The sequence below is a fragment of the Mesoplodon mirus genome (assembly GCF_964341445.2).
Source record: "Mesoplodon mirus genome assembly, chromosome: 6".
Lineage (NCBI taxonomy): Eukaryota > Metazoa > Chordata > Mammalia > Artiodactyla > Ziphiidae > Mesoplodon > Mesoplodon mirus.
In genome coordinates, this window is record NC_138982.1 from 23,425,674 (window position 1) to 23,447,118 (window position 21,445).

A 21,445-nucleotide genomic window follows, 5' to 3' on the forward strand; every position below is an offset into this window, starting at 1 on the left:
TCCAATTGGCCGTGTTGTGGAAACTGGGGTGTAGGGACCAAGAAGCAGGAAGCCTCCAGAGGGCGACAGCAGTGAACTTGGAGAGAAGCCAGTGAACCTGCTGCTCTAAGATGTAAAATTGTCCTGAGGATAAATGCCGATACTCTGGTTACTGCTATTGCTGTAAGTGATAAACTGTCCTTTGTCTCTGACCCAGACCCTGGGTCACTTTTTCAAAAACGTTTTCCTTTTTTTAATTAACAATTTTTTTCTTTTTAATTAACAAGTCTAAAGAAAACCGTCATTGAATCAGGGGATGTAATACAAATTATAGTGACCTGCATATGAAACCTGGCACCAAATTTGGCCTTTTAGAAAGATTTATATATAAAAATATGCATTAAAACCTGCACCAGAACACAGTGCAGTTCAGTGTCTTTGTGTCTTCTGTCAGCATGCAAAAAACTGGCAGGCAAGGATGGTAAAATCTCAGGTCCCTCAAGTTCTTTTTCTTTTTCTTTTATTTATTTTTTGGCTGCGTTGGGTCTTCGTTGCCACATGCGGGCTTTCTCTAGTTGTGGCGAACGGGGGCTACTCTTCATTGCGGTGCGCGGGCTTCTCATTGCGGTGGTTTCTCTTGTTGCGGAGCACGCACTCTTAGGTGCACGGGCTTCAGTAGTTGTGGCATGCAGGCTCAGAAGTTGTGGCACATGGGCTTCAGTAGTTGTGGTTCACAGACTCTAGAGTGCAGGCTTGGTAGTTGTGGCGCACGGGCTTAGTTGCTCTGCGGCATAGTCTTTCATTGTATGAAGCTAGGGTTTTTTTTTTTAACACATGCTAATCTCTGTTTTTAAGAAAGAGAAGGTTGGTTCAGGTTCAGAGACTTGGGCAGTCAAGAGTATCTAATGAAATTCAATGACATTGTTTTGGCTTTATTTTGTTTATTTTCAGGAGACTTTCTATTTATAGCAAGTGGTCCTGGTTTTCCACTTACAGTTGTGTATTAGTTATCTATTGCTGCATAACAATAACCCCCAAACTTAGCAGCTTAAAATAGTAAACATTTCTTATCTCCCTCAGTTTCTGAGGGTCGGACATCTGAGAGTGACTGAGCTGGAAGGTTCTGGCTTGGAGTTTCAGTTAAGATGTCAGCAAGAGCTGCAGTCCTTGGAAGGCTTGACTGGGGTTGGAGGAGTGTCTTCTAAGATGGCTCTCTCACATGGCTGTTGGCTGGGGGCCTCAGTTCCTCACTGACTATTGGCAAGAGGCCTCAGTTCTCACCGGGTCCCTCTATAGGGCTTCTCACAGCATGGCAGCTCATGGCTTCCCCCAGAGCAAGTGATTCAAGAGAGTGAGAGACAGGAAGTCCCACTGCCTTTTATGATCTGGTTTCTGAGGCCTCAGACCATCACTTCTGCTTCCTTCTGATCCCCAGAAGCGAGCCACTACCAAGTCCAGCCCATACTCAAGCCATCTACAGACAGGTAGTGGTTTTAAACCAAAATTCCCCTTTAAAGCATATTTAAGTTAAAACTAAGTTAGGTTTAGAAAATTAACAATAATACAGGTGGTACATAGAATCAAGACCACGATACACAAATGACCAGTTTGGAAACACAACTTTAGGCCATGGTTTATTTACTGATTTTAGTCCTAAGGAAGGCTTATTAATAATAAAAGTTTGTGTTTATAAAAAATGTTGTGAGACAAGGGTTGGAGTTAGGTAGGATGTACTTCCAATGAGTCCTTCTTAAAGCTCTCAAGGCTTCCCACCACCTAAGAAATTAAGTACAATCTCTTCATTTGTTACACAAGAACCGCATGATATGGTCCACTTGAACTTTCCAGCCCTTGCTACATATGTGCATATTACCGGCTGACGCAGCATTTCTCAGAAAGAGTCCTGTGCCGTTTCCTTTGTTCTTGAGAGAACAGCATCTGAGGCCCCCTGAGCTTAAACCAAGTGGAATTGGTTTATTTCCTGAAGGACTTGTCAGTCTTGACTATGCTGATGCACACTGGGAAACTCCAAAGAAAGACTCAAACGCACAGATTTCCCCACATTAAAAAAACCTATAAACGCCTTGTTTTATGTGCAGAGCATTTTGTGGGACTCTTTCTCTCAACACTCCTGTAGTGCTGTGGTCAGACCCTGCTGCTTGTCATCCTTCTGACAGGACTCACCTTTTCCAGCTTCTGTGCCATTGGGTGCATGGCTCCCTATGCCTGGAAGGCGCTTTCATGGCAGATTGAAGTCCTGGCCCCGGTCCCTCCCCTCTCTTTGCTTTGCCATATGACTTGGCAATTCCCCACCAGAGGTGGAGTCTGTTTCCCCATCCCTGACTTTGGCCTTGACCATCTGACTTGCTTTGGAAAACAGATGTTAGGGGAAGTGACACAGCAGAGACTTGAGATGTGCTGGGGCAGTTGGGTTTGCCCTCTTGTGTCTATGTGTCACCATGGGAACTGTCCAGACTGCACGGATGTGGGGTACACTAAGCCCCCGCAGAGGGGAGCCAAGCCCAGCAGAGCCTCAGTGTGAGCAGAGCTGCCCGGCCAAGCCAGCCTGGATCAGTCAACCTCAGGCTGACCTGCAGACATGTGGAGGAGTTTTGGGGAGTGTGATGCAGCATCAGTAGCCAACCAACCAATCTTCCCGTAAAGCCCATCACCCCAGGCCCTCCTGCTCTCCCCCAGACCATCACTGGACTTGATGGTGACCTCCTCCCTCTGTTGAGCTGCTCAGCACCGGGCACCGCCTTACAGCTCTCATCAGACCCCTCTCGTGTCCGCCCCACACCCGTGTTTGGCCGTACCCTGCTTGAGGACAGGCACTGCGTCTTTGTCCTCTCTGTGTCCCGTGGTGTCTACTGCCTTGTACTCTCTATCAATCTTGTGGATCTGAAGTCAAATGTAGTCCATTTCACAATTCTGCCTTGGCAGGCTCTGATAAGAAATTGTTGCTGGATGTCACTAGTGTAAAGAAAAAGAACAAAAAGCAGCCCCAAAAGAGCGTTGTTTCTGTAGCTGAGTTTGTGTTTTCTCCAGTCGATGACCTCCTTTGTTTATTACCTTCACTAGAAGGTTGTAACGACACCTTGGAAACACTCCAGGGACTGAGGCCTGAGGACAGCCCCTCTCCTGTGGGCGCCTCTTCTGTCACAAGCTGTACCTTCACACAAATACCTCCTTACATCTATGGGGACTGAACTGTCAATTCTGAAAAAGCCATCAAGGAAATAGGACAGTAGAGATGGAAACAGAATGAGGACCACCTGGCAGAAATGAGGTCGTTTCCCCTCACAGTGCTCAGGACACAGTGCTTTCTTTCTATGTCAAAGGGGTGATTTGGGAGTTGGGTCATAGGTCACCTTTGATGCCCACTCTCTGAGGACATCCTGCTGTCTGGGCCACCGGCAGCTGTGGGGTCTATAGTACTGAGAACTCGCTCACCCGGGGAAGTCATGGTTTGGCCACGGCCAAGTACACGTGGGGCTGTGGGTTCAGTGACAGCCCGCCTACGGGGCTGCCTAGAGGGGACTTTGGGGCTCTGCTGGGAGATCTAAGGGGCTGTATGTGATGTGCCAGGGAGACCAAGGACCCAGGCCCCGGGCTGCTCAGCTGGTCCTGCTCCCACCATCCCTCCATCCTGAGATGGGCTCTGTCAACTGCAAGAAAGTTTGGCAAAATACACTGAACACGGAAATTCAGTGCTGATCACACCAGAAGAGAAGTGAATGTTTAGAGCAGCGGTTGGCAAGCTTTCTCTGTAAAAGTCAAGAGTGTCAATCTTTTAGGCTTTACAGACCATGGGGCTTCTGTGACAAATACTCAATTCTGCCCCCACTGTCTCCTGGAGTAGAGGGACACAGCTGGGTTCCAATAAAACTTTATTTACAAAACAGATTGCGGGTTTGCCCACCTGTCAGAGAGTCGCACTGGGACAGGGACACTCATGGGAGCAAGAGTGATGTAAGGCGTCCTCTGCTGGCCGAAGACGAAGAATCCCTCACCACAGCCATCCTGAAGCATATTCCTCCTTCGGATCTGGCTTGCTAGCAATTCTATTTATTTTAAAGTGTAAGTCTCTCAATCTCCTGTATTCAGGGTTTTTCCTCTTTCCGTCTTCTCAAACATTACTGCCACCATCCACACAAATATCCAGGCATGTCTGGTGGCAGTGCTGGAAGGGACCCCAGGATCCCCAAATCAATCTCCTTGTTTCACAGTCTGGGGAACTGAGGCCCAGGTCCCGATGCCTGTTGGTGACTGAGCAGGGACAAAGTGCATTTGGCTTCTAATCCACGTGAGTCACCAATTTATGTATGTTGTTAGACAATCCCTTTCTACTGGTGACAACAATATACTGAAAGGTGTGTGTGTCTTAGATATCCCATCACATGAAACTCCACAAGGGAAATATCCTATCTTACGTCACTTTTTATTATGTTCTTAAAATAATCACAAAAATAGTACGTGCTTGTAAAAATGAATGAAACGATTAAGAAGCACATAGAGTAAAAGAAGGTGCCCTTTCATCCACCAGCATCTCCTCCTTGGACCCTCCAGAGATAACTACATTTCCCCCCAACATGTTATTATGAAAAAATTCAAATACACAGAAATACTAACTTTGCAGTGAGCACCTGTATATCCATGTAGATTCTCAAATGAGTATTTTACTTTACTTGCTTTATCACATATCTGTGCATCTATCTACCTATGCCTCTATTCAGCCATCAATTCATTTTTTTTAATGCATGAATACTTCTGCTGTGAAATATGTAAGACTATAAATAGCTTCCCAGCCATTCAGGCCAAGTTTGCAGACAGATGAATTAAGAGCACTTTGTATTTTGTAACTGTAGGTAAAAGACTGTTTGCATAGTTTTCAGTGAGTTATGTTAGTGCCTTTTAAGTTGAAATCATGAAATACTAAAAAACAGAAGAGAATTCAGGGGTCATCTTATCCAACTATTTTTACTTGTTAGGAAATAATAACAATATTAAGTGAGCACTTAAGATACCAGCCTTGCATTATGTCATTTAATTCCACTTAACCATCACATTAACAAATGTCAGTTCTAGCCTCCAACAAAGAATTAGACCCAGAAAATACTTGGATAAATCAAACAAGGTTGGTCACTAAATGACACAGAAGGAAATCAGCATGGCACAAAGTTCTCCAATGAGACAAAAGTCAAAGCTTTCAGGGTTTCCCTCAAAGGGCCACATCAACTCTTTTTTTTTTTTTTTCTGGAGGGAGTATTTCAGAGTCAATTGCAGACATCATCAAGAATACAAGAAATAGAACACAAACATCACTCCGGAAAGAGCCTAGCTCCCTTTCCAACCTGATATTTTTCCACCACAGATGATTTTTGCCTGTTCTAGAGCTTCATTTAAATGGAATTTTACACACACACACACACACACACACACGCACACACTCAGCAGTCTTTTGTGTAAGCTAGCACTGGCTATCTCCTCCCCGACCCACGCACACATACCCACAAATAACCAGGCTTGTTTTCTTTTCCCTAGGGGTCATGCTCTACACGCTGTCCTGAGGCTTGCTGGGTGGCTAGGAGCTGACAGTCTGGAGGATCTGGTTGGAAACCCTCCCCTGACACTAACTAGCTAAGCAATTTGGAGCAAGTGTTTTAACTTCCGTGCGCCCTGACGGCCTCCTCTATTGTAGAATGGGAACTGCATTACCAGTCCCAACCTCACGGGGCGCTGCGTGGCATAAACGGCCAAGGCCTGGAACGGGGGTCGGGGGGAGGCGGGGGCAGGGCTGGTCCCCGGGGATGAGCGCAGCTGCCCCACCGCGGCCCCCTAAGGGGTCCCCCCACCCCCACCCCCACCCCGGACGTCTGTGATCTTCAGCGAGCTGCCCTGAGGCCACTGGAGCCCCTCCCCAAATACACAGAGAGCAGCAGATGCGCAACAGAGAAGAGGGATGGACTGGTTTATGGCCCACATGTACGTTTCACGGGCGTTTCTGTCCCGGGACTGACGGTGTGCGGGTTGGGGGCTGGCTCCCCTGCTCTGGGCTGAGGACGCGCAAGGTGACTTGCACTCCGCAGCTCCCTCGGGTCAGGCCGAGGTCCGCGGAGGTGGCCCCTGCACGGCTGCCCGCTCCCAGTGCCCCTGTCCCCATCCCTTCCAGGCACCTCCGGGGAGCACCTGTGTGGCGAGCATCTCACTGCTCCTGGGTCCCCACCTCTGATGGCGTTCAAAGCACTTCTGTCCATTAATCCTCGATTAATCCACATCTGTGGGCAGGGCCCTGGCCCAGCCTGTGGCAGGAGCCGCGGGGAGAGGAAGCTTGCTGGGCAGGATGGACCCGCCATTTCATCCTCCTGGGCACTCTTTCTCTCTAGGTGAAGTGGGGCTGGGGGGTCGGGGTGGAAACCAGGTCGTCAGAAAGGTCCCATTTAAGGACTCTGAGTCTAGGTGGGGTTTCCTCAGAGCTGCCTGATGTGAAGGTGGCTGGTTCTGCAAACATCAACTTGGGGTGCGTGAGGGATGCTTGGAAATAACGCTTAGAAGGTGAGTGGTGGCTGTGGTGACAGGAAGGTGATGAGTTAGAGAAAAGAGATGTCTGTGAAAGAGAGCACAAACCAAAAACAAGAAGTGGAGGGCTTCCCTGGTGGCACAGTGGTTGAGAGTCCGCCTGCCGATGTAGGGGACACGGGTTCGTGCCCCGGTCCGGGAAGATCCCACATGCCGCGGAGCGGCTGGGCCCGTGAGCCATGGCCGCTGAGCCTGCGCGTCCGGAGCCTGTGCTCCGCAACGGGAGAGGCTGCAACAGTGAGAGGTCCGCGTACTGCAAAAAAAAAAAAAAAGTGGAGGCTCTGAATCAACAAGAGGGAAGCGATCAGGTGACGGCGAGAGCAGGTAGAGGTCCTGCGTGCCCTGGAGCCCCGCCCAGAGGGGCCCTCCACGGACACCCTCCCCCCAGCCCCCGCTGTTACTGCTCACCTGTAAAGCCAGCGAGAGTCCCTCCCGAACTGCACAGTAGTGCTTTACGCTCAAGAGTGTGTGGATTTGGAAGAACACGGAGACGGGCCCTGAATAAAAGTCAGGAACGGGCTTCAGTTCAACAGATATTCTCTGATGCAAATGCATGGTGAGAGCTTTTCTGGTCTGCACCCCACGTGGGGCCAGCACACTGGCTGGTCTCGGCGGGGAGGTGCTGGGCTGGGGGCCAGCCTCAGAGTCAGCCCTCAGTGGCCCTACTGAATCCTCATCCAAGGGCTTTTCAGCTGAAAACAGTCACTCCTCCCCTGGCTATTGTTGCCTCCGGAGGACACAGGGCAGGGCAGGCAGGAAGGAGACCCTCCAAGGAAGTTGCCATTCCTTCCCCAGCTTATCTCCTGGCCTGTGGGAGTTACCGTCCTAAGGAAGCAACCCAGGACAGAACCCAGGGAACTGGGCGAAAAGCCAACTCCACGAGGATGGAGAATAATGCCCTGGCTGAGGGAAGGACGCTAGAATGAGTTCCTCAGGAAGCCCTGGCCCCCATCAGCATCTCATCCTCACCCCAGGTGAGGAGGAGAGGCCCCTACAGGGAAAGTTCTGAACGGTCTGCTCAGAGGGCAAGGGCATGGAGAAAAGGGGAAGGGGCCAGCCTGGAGAGAGAGCTGGAGAGACTGGGAAGTGGGTGCTGCTTTAGAGGAAGTCACGAGTAACACCTGTTCCGCACGGGGCCCACAGGGAGAGGCTCTGGGGTGCAGCCAGGGAGGCTGGATCCAAGGCAGTGGGACTCCCAGTCTCGGCAAAGACCCCGTGTGCAAGCTTGGCCCAGGATTGGCAGAACACCCTCCCATATGCAAGATCACCTTGGCTCTGACAGTGGGTTCATGAGTCGTTGTGTGTCTTGGCCAGTTGGAGCTGTTTTAACAAACTGGCATAGACTGGGAGGCTCAGACAACAAACACTTATTCCTCGCACTTCTGGAGGCTGGAAGGCCGGTCAAGGTGCCAGCAGATCCAGTGTCTGGTTGGGGGCTCCCCCCTGGGTAGACAGCTGACCTCCTCACATGGCAGGAGGAGGCTGAGTGGGAGAGCTCTCTGGGTCCCTTTTACAAGGGCACTAATCCCACCACGAGGGCTCCACCCTCATGTCCTAATCACCCCCAACACCATCGCATTGGGTTAGGATTTCAACACGAATCGAGGGGGGCGAGACTTGATCCCCTAACACTCAATTAGGCCTCCAAACTAGAGTGTCCTTGCTGAGTGTTCTGGATTGTATAAGATCCTCAGTTCCTTCACAGGACCGTGGGGAGCAGGGGGTTAAGGCACAGTTTCCCTTGAGTCTGAGACTGAATGTCTCCACTCTGTGGAAAGTGGGGGTGGACTCTGAGCTGAGTAAATTTAATGTAGTGAAACACATAACTGCGACACACGTTATGCACCAAATTGAGGAGTTTGTGCTCACAAGCCCACAGCCTGAACAGAGATAAATATTAAAAACCTCACCAGCACTGTGAGAATTAAATAATGATACAAGAGAAGATGCAAAGCTGTCCACAATGAATGACACAGTGAGGAAGTACTGGAAGGGGAGTTCCTGGACCCTGAGGTCTTCTCTGAGCTCCCAGGCCAGGAGCACGGCTGCTGCCCTGCCTGGGGCTCACCCAGTCCCTTCGAGCCTGCCCTCCGAGTCTTGGCTTGAATGCCCAACTCTTGCACCCATTCCCAGCCCCGGTTGGCTCCCCTGCTATTCTCTCCTCAGCATACCCTCTGCTGAGACCCCTCCCGGTCACCATAAATGATGGATTCCTCACTGGACCTGAGCTCAGGGTCAGGGTGGTATCTGTCCCGTTCTTTGGGGCATTCAGAATCTAGTCCTCCGTCCAAAATACCAGTGCAGAGGGACTCTGTCCTGAGACACCGTTTGCATTATCACCCAGTGGATTTTCTCTCCTGGAAGCCCCTCTATCTCCCTGCCCAAGCGGCCCCTTACCAGGAAAACCACGGAGATGGGTTGGGGCTTGTCCTGTGTGGAAAGAGAAACCCATCAATACTAGAAGCAAAAATCCTGACAACATGAAACTTCTCGGGGTGACGGGGTAGGTTTATTATCTCTATTGTGGAGATGGTTTCCCGGATGTTTACGCAAGTCAAAACTTATCAAATGGTACACTTGCATACATGTAGTTGATTGTGGTCAATTACCTCTCATAAAGGCGGTTGAAAAATAAAGTGTGGTTTTGAGCTGGCTCTCAGCACTGAATATGTAAAGTGGAAATAAGTTTTGAAAGCCTAGTTCTTAAGAAAGAAAAGCATATTTGAATCCCAGACCTGTTTCACTGTTTTTGTTTTAGATGATGTTGCTGTTGTTTTTCTGGCTGCACAGCTTGTGGGATCTTGGTTCCCCGACCAGGGACTGAACCTGGGCAATTGGCGGTGAAAGCATGGAGCCCTAACCACTAGACCGTGAGGGAAGTCCCCAGACCTGGTTCAAACTGTCAGGAGCTGGATGTGGTGGGCCTAGGACACTGGGACCAGAGCCACCCCCAGACACTGGCTGGGAGCACTGGGGGCTGGTCCACCCCAGACTCAGGTCCCCTCCAGGGCGCCTGCCTTGGCAGTCAGGGTGCTGCTGGGACTGGTCCAGAGAGTGCGCGTCCAGAAACACCTGGTTAGGTCTAGCACCAAGGAGGAGTGGGGATGGAAACACGGCTTTGCCACCTCGGGAGAGGAGGACGACTCGCAGGTGACAGGACCTGAGCTTCGAGGTAGGGTCCCCGAGAAGGTGCAGTGTTCTGGGATTCTGCCTCAGAGTGACCCCCCAAAGACAGGTGGGGGCGGGGACACCTCAGACAGGTCAGGGGACTTGAGAGCAAAGCTATGACCATCTGCCTCTCCAGGCTGTGGCCTGGGATGCCAGCCCTCCCAGAGAATCCTGCTGGGGAGCTCTGAGCGATCCTGGGCCCCCCTCCAGGGACAGTCCTGGTGGCCACAGAGGATGGCAGGACAGAAGGCACACTCTGGGGCAGCTTTCCATCACTTAGGTCACCTGAGGAGCAAGTACCCAATAGGGCAGGTACTTATGCTGGAAGCAACCAGCATAAACCAGTTTTGAATTGGCAAGAGTAGGTTTTCTGCCTTCAGCAGAAACAAGGGCTCAAGAGCCAAGTTCATTTTAGTAGGAGACGACAAATAGAGACAGTTCTATCTTCGAGCCCTTGAACTGCTGACTCTGGGTTGGTCAACCTTCAACCTGCTGGAAATGAATGCAGATGGCCCTGCTCGGGGCTGAGGAAGACTAGCCCATCTCCAGAAAGGAGATGGCCAAGAAGCACGTGAAAAGCTGCTCAACATCACTAATTATTAGAGAAATGAGAATCAAAACTACAATGAGGTATCACTGGTTAGAATGGGCATCACCAGAAAATCTACAAACAACAAATGCTGGAGAGGGTGTGGAGAAAAGGGAACCCTCTTGCACTGTTGGTGGGAATGTAAATTGATACAGTCACTATGGAGAACAGTATGGAGGTTCCTTAAAAAACTAAAAGTAGAATTACCATATGACCCAGCAATCCCACTACTGGGCATATACCCTGAGAAAACCATAATTCAAAAAGACACATGCACCCCAGTGTTCATTGCAGCACTATTTACAATAGCCAGGTCATGGAAGCAACCTAAATGCCCATCGGCAGATGAATGGATATAGCAGATGTGGTACATATATACAATGGAATAGTACTCAGCCATAGAAGGGAACAAAACTGGGTCATTTGTAGAGTTGTGGATGTTCCTAGAGAGTGTCATACTGAGTGAAGTTAGTCAGAAAGAGAAAACAAATATCGTATATTAACGCATACATGTGGAATCTAGAAAAATGGTACAGATGAACCAGTTTGCAAGGCAGAAACAGAGACACGGATGTAGAGAACAAATGTATGGACACCAAGGGGGGAAAGTGAGGGTGGGGTGGGATGAATTGGGAGATTGGGATTGACATATATATACTAACATGTATAAAACAGATAACTAATAAGAACCTGCTGTATAAAATAAATAAAATAAAATTCAAAAAAAGAAAAAAAAAAAGAACACATTTGCACTCAAACTTGCACCCCTCCCTCATAGTCTTTGATGGTTGTGACGGCTGCAACTTCTATTAACAATACTTTTTTCCCCTCCTCTGGCAAAACCCCAAAGAGGGAAAAACGCTACAACTTTCTAAATTGCTCCCTGGAATGACTGGAATAGTCACTTCTTCCAATAAATTCTTCTTCAAAATGCAAAGGCAAGAAGTTTCTTTTATAGTTTGGGGCATCTGTGGAAGACGGGGATGGACACTGAATCATGTTCCTGTCTTAAAGAGGGGTTTAAACAGGTCCTCTGATCTTTTAAATGTTGAAAAAGATTATTTTTGAAACTGATGTTTAAATAGAGAAAGTAAGATTTCAGAAATTGCAGCTTCAAGGCCGGAATTCATGAAGCCATATAGATGTTTTAAAGCAGTTATCAGTAATAAAATTAAAGTGTTTCTAACAGTTTTAAGGGCATTCTTTTGTGAATAAAAGAATTTCTTACAGGGCTCCAACATATCTTGGACTAAAGAGAAAGGCAGAAACATTGAAAATGTAGATTTTTGTTTTATAAGAACGAGAGCACGTGATAGATCTTACTTCACAGGGATTTTTTTTAATGTAATTTTCATTTTATATTGGTGTATAGTTGATTTTCAATGTTGTGTTAGTTTCAGGTGTACAGCAAAGTGATTCAGTTATACATACACATGCATCTATTCTTTTTCAAATTCTTTTCCCAGGTAGGTTATTACAGAATACGAGCAGAGTTCCCTGTGCTCTACAGCAGGCCCCCGGGCATCCCTGTCCACACTGGCTTTGAGCCCACCCTGAGATTTGAGGAGGGGTAGGTTTTTTCCCTCTTGACCCAGCTGCTCCTCCCCCCGCCAATGCATCTGCTCTGATTTGCCTTCTTCAGTGAATAAAATCACCAGATTCTGACTCCTTGATATGTTACAGAACAGCAGCAGGTGACCAACCTACAGAAATTGGCACCTTCCGCCCTACCCCACCCCCGTGCACTGGCAGGAAGTTTCACACTCACTTGCCTGGCCTCGAAACAAGCTCCCCCTTTCTCGAATGAAGACCACTGACTCATCTGGAATTCCTTATCAGGACTGAAGCAGGCCTGCCTTGGGGGGCCCCAGAGGAAAAAACACCTAATACGGATATTGCAGACTGGTCATCCACAACTTAGAAAACACAAACTTTGGGGGCTGTCCCTATGCTTAGGGACACAGCAAGCACCAGCTTCAAGGAGCTTTGTCTAGAAGCCCTTTCTCATCAGAGCTGGCTGCAGCTGGAGAGCCAACTCTTAGGTCCTGTTGGGCTCAGCCTCCTTCACTGGGCTGCGAGTCTGGTTTTATTTTGGCCACGTCAAATTCTGGCTGGAATCCGTGCCAGCTCATTCGTTATGTCCATGAAATAATGATGCCAGCAATAATAGCAATGAATAATAACAAGAGTAGACCTCATTTGCTCAGCACTTAACAGGTGCCCAACGCTGGGCTAAATGTTTAAGCTAAATATTCTCATTTAATCTTCATAAACTCATAGGGGTAAATAAGCAGCCTAAACCCATGCCAGCCAGGATGCTTTGTCTGCATCCCAAACACACGGACGACTCTCTCTTCTGTGCACAGCCTAGGCCCTAAGAATCAGGCTGCATTTCAAATCCCCAGAGGGCTGAACCCATACAGGCTGTCACACCCCTGGAGGTCGTGGTCCCTGGGGGCTGTCATTGTTGGTGAGGTCCTACCACAGATGGATGGCAAAGCCATGTGCCTGTCTCTTCATGTCAAAGGATAAGGGATCCCTTTTCTCCACACCCTCTCTGGCATTTCTTGTTTGTAGATTTTTTGATGATGGCCATTCTGATTGGTGTGAGATGATATCTCATTGTAGTTTTGATTTGCATTTCTCTAATGATTAATGATGTTGAGCATTCTTTCATGTGCCTGTTGGCAATCTGTATATCTTCTTTGCAGAAATGTCTATTTAGGTCTTCTGCCCATTTGGATTGTTTGTTTGTTTTTTTGTTATTGAGCTGCATGAGCTGCTGGTAAATTTTGGAGATTAATCCTTTGTCAGTTGCTTCATTTGCAAATATTTTCTCCCATTCTGAAGGTTGTCTTTTCATCTTGTTTATGGTTTCCTTTGCTGTGCAAAAGCTTTTAAGTTTCATTAGGTCCCATTTGTTTATATTTGTTTTTATTTCCATTTTTCTAGGACGTGGGTCAAAAAGGGTCTTGCTGTGATTTATGTCATAGAGTGTTCTGCCTATGTTTTCCTCTAAGAGTTTGATGGTGTCTGGCCTTAGGTCTTTAATCCATTTTGAGTTTATTTTTGTGTATGGTGTTAGGGAGTTGGAGAGGGTGTGGAGAAAAGGGAACCCTCTTGCACTGCTGGTGGGAATGTGAATTGGTACAGCACTATGGAGAATAGTATGGAGGCTCCTTAAAAAACTAAAAATAGAACTACCATGTGACCCAGCAATCCCACTACTGGGCATATACCCTGAGAAAACCGTAATTCAAAAAGAGTCATGTACCAGAAAGTTCAATGCAGCTCTATTTACATAGACAGGACATGAAAGCAACCTAAGTGTCCATCAACAGATGAATGGATAAAGAAGATGTGGCACATATATACAATGGAATATTACTCAGCCATAAAAAGGAACGAAACTTAGTTATTTGTAGCAAGGTGGATGGGCCTAGAGACTGTCATACAGAGTGAAGTAAGTCAGAAAGAGAAAAACAAATACCGTATGCTAACACATATATATGGAATCTAAATTAAAAAAATGGTCATGAAGAACCTACGGGCAAGATGGGAATAAAGATGCAGACCTACTAGAGAATGGACTTGAGGACATGGGGAGGGGGAAGGGTAAGCTGTGACAAAGTGAGAGAGTGGCATGGACATATATACACTCCCAAATGTAAAATAGATAGCTAGTGGGAAACAGCCGCATAACACAGGGAGATCAGCTTGGTGCTTTGTGACCGCCTGGAGGGGTGGGATATGGAGGGTGGGAGGGAGGGAGACGCAAGAGGGAAGAGATATGGGGACATATGTATATGTATAACTGATTCACTTTGTTATAAAGCAGAAACTAACACACCATTGTAAAGCAATTATACTCCAATAAAGATGTTAAAAAATGAATACTAAAAAAAAAAAGGTTAAGGGAAAGGTCATGCTCTCTGAAAAATCAGAAAGAAAACCATGCAACTGGTAAATCTGTATCAGAGGAAAGCAAAGTCTGTCTTTGTCTGGTGGACACTCAACATTATTCTGTGAACTTGAACCCCTTCTTGCTAGAACTCGCCTTTTGGGCTTAGTGGACCACTTGATGTCTCTGTAGGGGAGGTGTTTCCCAAGCTCATTTTCTCTGTCTGTCTCAAGTTCTTGAGCCCTAGATTTTCAGGCCATATAAAATGCAGATGGAAAAACAATTTCTCCCTTAATTTCTTTTTCTCTCTCATCTTGATATTTAAAACACGCTTTGGAGAACCCTCTTACAGTGTTGGTGGGAATGTAAACTGGTGCAGCCACTATGAAATGGAGGTTCCTCAAAAACCTAAAAATAGAGTTACCATATGATCCTGCAATCCCACTCCTGGGCATATACCTAGACAAGACTATAATTCAAAAAGATACATGCACCCCAATGTTCATCGCAGCACTATTCACAAGAGCCAAGACATGGAAGCAACCTAAATGTCCATCAACAGAGGAATGGATAAAGAGGATGTGATTGATACATATACATATAATACACACACATACACAAGAATATCAGCCATAAAAAAGAATGAAATAATGTTATTTGCAGCAACATGGGTGGAGGACCTAGAGGTTATCATACTAAGTGAAGTCAGACAGAGAAAGACAAAAATCATATGATATTGCTTATATGTGGAATCTAAAATATGATACAAATCAACATATCTATGTAAGAAAAACAGACTCACAGACATAGAGAACAAACTTGTGGTTGCCAAGGGGGTGAGGGTTGGTAGAGGGATGGAGTGGGAGGCTGGGGTGAGCAGATGGAAGCTTTTACATACGGAATGGAAAAACAACAAGGTCCTACTGTATAGCACAGGGAACTATATTCAATACCCTATGATAAACCATCATGGAAAAGAATATGAAAAAGAATATATATATGTATAACTGAGTCACTTTGCTGGACAGCAGAAATTAAGACAACACTGTAAATCAACTCTACTTCAATAAAATTAAAAAAAAAAAAAAAGAAAGCACCCTTTGGAGCCTGAGTGATTGAGCTGTGGTGAACACATCCTCGTGTTAACCAGAATTAGCAGTAAGTTGTTCCAGGGCTGCAACATTGACTGAGGTTTCAAAACCGAAACATTTCCCAAGAAACTATGCAGATTATTATTAGTAGAGTCTTTAAATTCCTTCTTAGAAACTGGTAGTGAATGAATCCTAAATATATAAATAGTAGAAACCAAAACAGGACAACCCCTCATTGGCGTTTATTTTTTATTTTTTTATTTTTTTTGCGGTACGCGGGCCTCTCACTGTTGTGGCCTCTCCCGTTGCGGAGCACAGGCTCCGGACGTGCAGGCTCAGCGGCCATGGCTCACGGGCCCAGCCGCTCTGCGGCATGTGGGATCTTCCCGGACCGGGGCATGAACCCGTGTCCCCTGAATCGGCAGGCGGACTCTCAACGACTGCGCCACCAGGAAAGCCCCCATTGGCGTTTATTTTAAACCCACTCCAGATGTGAGATTTCCACACGCCCTCCAGGCTCTGCGTGAGGTGAGTGGACCTCCCCTCGGCTGCACTTTTTCAGTCGGGGAGTAAAATTAACCCCCCTTCCTCCCAGCTCCTCTCCCCACTTCCTGCCCTGCCCCCCAAGTCTCTTCAGGAATCCTTTGTAGTTGTACCTAATTTTCTCAGGGCTTGTAAACCTTTCTGTCTGTTCTATTTCTTTGGCAGCACCTGTTTTGCCCTGGTGGCGCCAGCTGGTACAGGTCATAATGCGGACAATGCAGACCAAGCTGCCCTCTGGATTCAGGGGCAGAAGTGGGACAGCAGAACTCCCGCCCAGGCCCATCCCTGGTGGCTGTTCCATCCCCCTGCTCTGCTGGCTCAGGGGACCAATCCCACGACCACCACCAGAGCTCACACCCTGGGATCCTGCACCCTCTGCCTGGCGCCTGGGCCCCGAGTGTGCCCCCCTTCCTAAGAGCCTGTCCTTTCTTCCTTCCGTGTGTGTGTGTGTGTATGTGTGTGTGTGTGTGTGTGTGTGTGTGTGTGTGGTCTTCCCTCTCTTCCCCAGCCCTCATGAAATCTCTTCACTTCTGGGTCCCATTCCCTTCCACCACCCTCTTTCCCACCTTTCCTTACGTCATATTATGGGAAACCTCAAACACATTCAAAAGTGGACCAGACAGTATCAGAACTCTCATGTTCCCATTGCCTGGGTGTAACAGTGTGAACACACAGCCCCTGGTGTTTTATCTGTTCTCCTTTCGACTCCTTGCCAAGCCATCGCTTTGAAGCAAATCCCAGATACTATATCATTTCATCCACAAATGTTTCAGGATGTATCTCTAAGGATTCTTTTAGAAAAACATAACCATCATACTATTATCACACTACGGACAATGAGCAATTCCTTAAAATCATTACATCTCCCTTACTGTCTAAGGATTTTTTTTTTTTAACAGATTGTTTAAAATGAAGACCCAAGTAAGGTCTACACATTGCAAATGGTGGATGTTTCCTAGGTCACTTTTCATTTACCCTCCCCGGGAACATGCACACGCGCGCACACACACACACACACCCCGTTCCCTGATGTCTCTGTTGCTTAGGACCTGGGTCACTCTTCCTGCAGCCTCCTGGAGCTGGGCTTTGCAGCTCACACCTCGCACTCTCCTTGGACACCCCCTCTGCCCTGCAATTGTGTGCTGAGAGTCTGTGGTTACCTGCAGGGGCGCTGTCCTGGGGCATTGATTGTGGATTAGGAGCTGAGAAAGGGCACATCGTGAGTGCCCGCCTAGGGTGTTGGGGGCTTGCCCTGCAGGTGGGGTCCTTAGGGTGAGGTCCTTCTCTCCAGGTCCCAGGGGAATGTCCTCTGAGGTCTGTGCTGCTATGGCCAAGGATCTTGAGCCTGGGGCAGCATCTCTGGTCCTGCAAGACCGGCTCTCGCCAGGCCCCGGGCCCCGGCAGTGGCATCTGAGGATGCTTCTGGGGAGCTAGCCGCCAGGGCCTCCCTCCTTTGGGCCTGGCCTGGTTTTCTTCGATGGAGCCAATGCCTGGTTTTGAGACAGGCTGGGACATGGGACCTGGGACCCTGGACCCTCTGCTGCAGTGCTTGCACCTGGACAAATGTCTCCTCCAGCAACAAAATACAAAGAAACCATAAAGGACTAAAAATAGCTGCGTGCATGCACAGTTGAGGCAAATTATGGACAAGAAGATACAAAAAGACCAAAAACGCAACTGCCACTTCTGAAGAGCTGGGAGCAAAAGCAGGGCACTGCGCATGCCCCCTGAACTCAACACCACCAAAGGGGCAGGCAGACCACCTAAGCCACACCTCCGGCCCCACCCCCAGACCTACCCCTCCCCTCACCAGCTCATCACCCCACCCAACTAGGGGAGCAAGTGAGCAACGGAACCTGTTGTTTGTTCTCACTCCCCCGCCTGCTGCAGCAGGGGCCCTAACAAAGCCTTGCCTGAATTTCTTGTCTGGCCTCTTGTCAATTTCTATTGATTAAGGAGGCCGAGATTACTGGTCGGTAACGGTTGACATTTTTGCGAATTTTATCTCTTTTTTCTCTCCTCCTTTCTTTCCCACCTCCGGGCGGGCCAAGGAGCCGCTGTTCTTCTATCTGTCCTTTCCGCCTGCATTGCTTTTATGAAAGTCTCCACCCACAGACAGACCCCAGGAGTGTAAAGGGATTTAGACAATTCAAGGTCATCATCATGCTGCAGAATCCCAGTTTGGAAATTCAGAAATCTACACCCACCTGTCCCTGCTGAACCACCTAATCTACTCCTGAAATTTTGCTACTAAGGGAAAAGTCATTCATGAGAAATTTTTTCTCATCAATTTTAGTGGGAAAAAAAATCATGATGTATTTTCTCCTAATGCGAGATACTTCAACCATTTTCACAGGTAGAAAACTCTGTCAATTGTACAATGAAAATAAGTACATACAAGTAATAAACAACGCATGCAGGTATATAAATCTAGTTTGGACATAGAATGTAAGGTAACAAAGGTCTTTTCTGAACTCACCAAAGGACCAAGAGGGGTCGAGGGAAGACGGCTGGGAGGGAATCATGCCTTATGAGTTCGCCCTTCCTGCTTCAGGTTTTCTTCACTAAGTTTTCAACCTTTGGGCTCACAATTACTTTGCTCTCAAGGTGCACTTCAAGGAATATACAGATAAACATCATTAGGGAGAAATAAAGGCTGAGCACACGGGTTCTTGGAGATGTGGGAATCGCGCAGTGGTGACAAGAGCCGAGAGTCACAGGACGTGTTGCTCCGCATCTTCCTGGCCGGGTTTACTCGCCCGGTACACGGGGTTTGTGCAAACGTGGTGAACAATTCAGATCTGTGCCATATGGTCTTCTTTGACGAGACACTGTCATGTTGGTTAAATGGCTGATGTGTTTTTGCCTGCCTGGAGGTCAAAATATCACCGATTTCAACATATTTATTTAGCGTGCTGTTGGATAAAAGTTACTGCACTGGAAAAAACAACGACAACAAGCGATCGTCCAAAATGTGGTTTGAGAACCACTATGTTGTTAAAGTTAATTCAACCATCATGACCGAGAAAAGGTGGTGGTTACCTGGGGCTTTCTCCTGGATTTCCTTCTGCAGCCGATGCTAATTTCCTCCTGGGCACGTAGACTAGGATGAAGGTTAGCTTCTCAGAAAGCCAAGAGGGACAGCCCACTGATACTCTAAAACAGTCTTACCAACACAGTACTCACCTGCCCCTCAGGGGATCAGAGTTAAAAAGTGCTTTGAATGATTAATACTCTCAATAACGTGGACGAATCTCGCAAAACATGCTGAGTGAGAGAAGCCAGACACAGCAGATGACACACTCTGATCGTAGGGAATTGACAGCAGGCAAACCGCAGAGATAGAAATCAGAATGTGTTCCCTGGGGGTCGGGAGAGGAGCTGACAGGAAAAAGCCTTAAAGGAATGTTCTGGGATCAAGGAAATGTTTTACATCTTGTTTTGGGTGGTGCTTACACAGATGGATGCAATCGTCAAATTTCATCACAATCAATGTCCACGATCTGTGCATTTTTATGGTAGGTTTAAAAAGTTTGAAATACTGTAAATGAAAAAAAAAGAATTCAAGAGTACTTTACATTAAATTGTTATTAAATACATCTTTGAATAAACTTTATAGGCTTTGGGGTTGGAAGGCCTGGGTTTGAATTCCAGTTCCACAACTCCCAGCTGTAGGATGCTGGGCAAGTTAATGAACCTTTCTGAGCCTCCTTTTTCTCACTTATAAACCAGGGGCGAAAACAGCCCTCAGCTCATAAAGGTTTGTGAACACTGGATAGACTAAAGCCCGCAAAGCTCTCCGTCACTGATGAACAAGTATTACGTTCCTCTGCTTCCCTGAGCATTCTAAGGACCATCATGGCAGCCCTCTATCCAGTTCATGTCATCACCATGCACACTGTTCTGGGATTTCACCCGCAGCCAGTCCTGTCATCCTCCAGAGGCTCTCCTGGGCCCCTGTGGTCCCCTGCATCTCAGCATCGCTGAGCTCAGGCCCTGCCATCTCTGGACTGACGTCTCTGGTGGTTTCCAGTGGGTTCCACCGCCTGCAGGTCATGTTGCCTACACTTCAACCATCTCCCAGTCTGTTGTGGACAGAACCCTCCTGCTGGTTCCCCATTCCTGTGAACCTGGGATTCTTGGGGTTCTGGCTCCTGCTGGCCTCACCCAGCCCTGCATCTTTGTTCATAGCTGTCTCTCTCCATGGAACAGACTCTTTTCCATTCCTTCCATGTCTCAAGGACCAGGAAGGCTTCCCTGACCCTCTAGCCGGCAGCAACTCCTCCCTTGTCTGAGCACTCTGGTTTTTTATTTAGTTCAAGTTAACTTTGCTCAGCATTGTCATTTGGTGGTTGCTCTATGTATACACATGTATAAAAGTAAATGCTCCAAGAAGGAAAGGGTTTCAAGTGCTCCTGTATTGCCCTGTCATCCACCTAGGAAATCCTCAACAAATATTTGGTGAAGGTCTCTTTCTGCTTTTCAAATTCCAAAGCCCTTCCATGTAGACAATCTCCATGGAGCCTCACAGCAACAGCGTGAGGCCTAAAGGCACCTCATCTGCTCATGTCAGATGCAGAAACTGAGGCAGAGAGAGAGAGAGATGGCTGTACAGCCCCAGCCACTGTGGGCCCTGGTCCAGCTTCTGCCTTCTATCTTCTCTCCATCACCTGGCACAGGGGAGCCTCCAGGCCCTGCCCTGGAGGTCGACAGAATCTCAGAGTGGAGAAGGGAGCACTGGCATTCCTGGCATCTAAAATGACTTCTGGGAAAAAGAGGTTACCGAAACTCACGTCCCCTGATGATTGCGGTTTGCCTGCTAAAACGCTTAAAAACTTTTTTAAAATTGGAGTATAGTTGATTCATAATGTTGTGTTAGTCTCAGGTGTACAGCAAAGAAAGTTGGTGGGCTTTTTTTTTTTTCTTTTGCTGCACAGCTTGCAGGATCTTAGTTCCCTGATCAGAGATTGAACCTGGGCCCTGGTGGCGAAATCGCAGGAATCCTAACCACTGTACCGCCAGGGAATGCCCCAAATAGTTAATAGTTCTTGATGTGAGGTCCTGGTAGAGTTAGCAGGGAGGCAAGAGAAGATTCTTTTTTTCTTCCTTCCTTCCCTCCTCCCTCCCTCCCTTCCTTCCTTCCTTTCAACAGTGCCATCTTTATTTTTAGAGGCTTATTCCCTTCATTTGCTGATCTACAATCAAGCTACGTTTGTGGAGTCCAAATACATTACCAAGGTCCTTGAAATTGTGCATTCATCATTTTCAAGAATATGTGTGCAGTAATAATAGTCATACTATTTTATCACATTTTTGACAAAAAATTGACATGTATAAAATATTTTCTTTAAAACTAACAATTTTTGCAAAAGTATAAAGATCTGATGTACATTCTATTATTTAAAAATTTTTTAAAAATTGTAGTTGATTTACAATGTTGTGTTAGTTTCAGGAGTACAGCAAAGTGATTCAGTTATACATACATATGTATGTATATCTATTCTTTTTCAAATTCTTTTCCCTTATAGGTTATTACAAAATGTTGAGTAAACTTCCCTGTGCTATGCAGTAGATCCTTGTTGGTCATCTATTGTA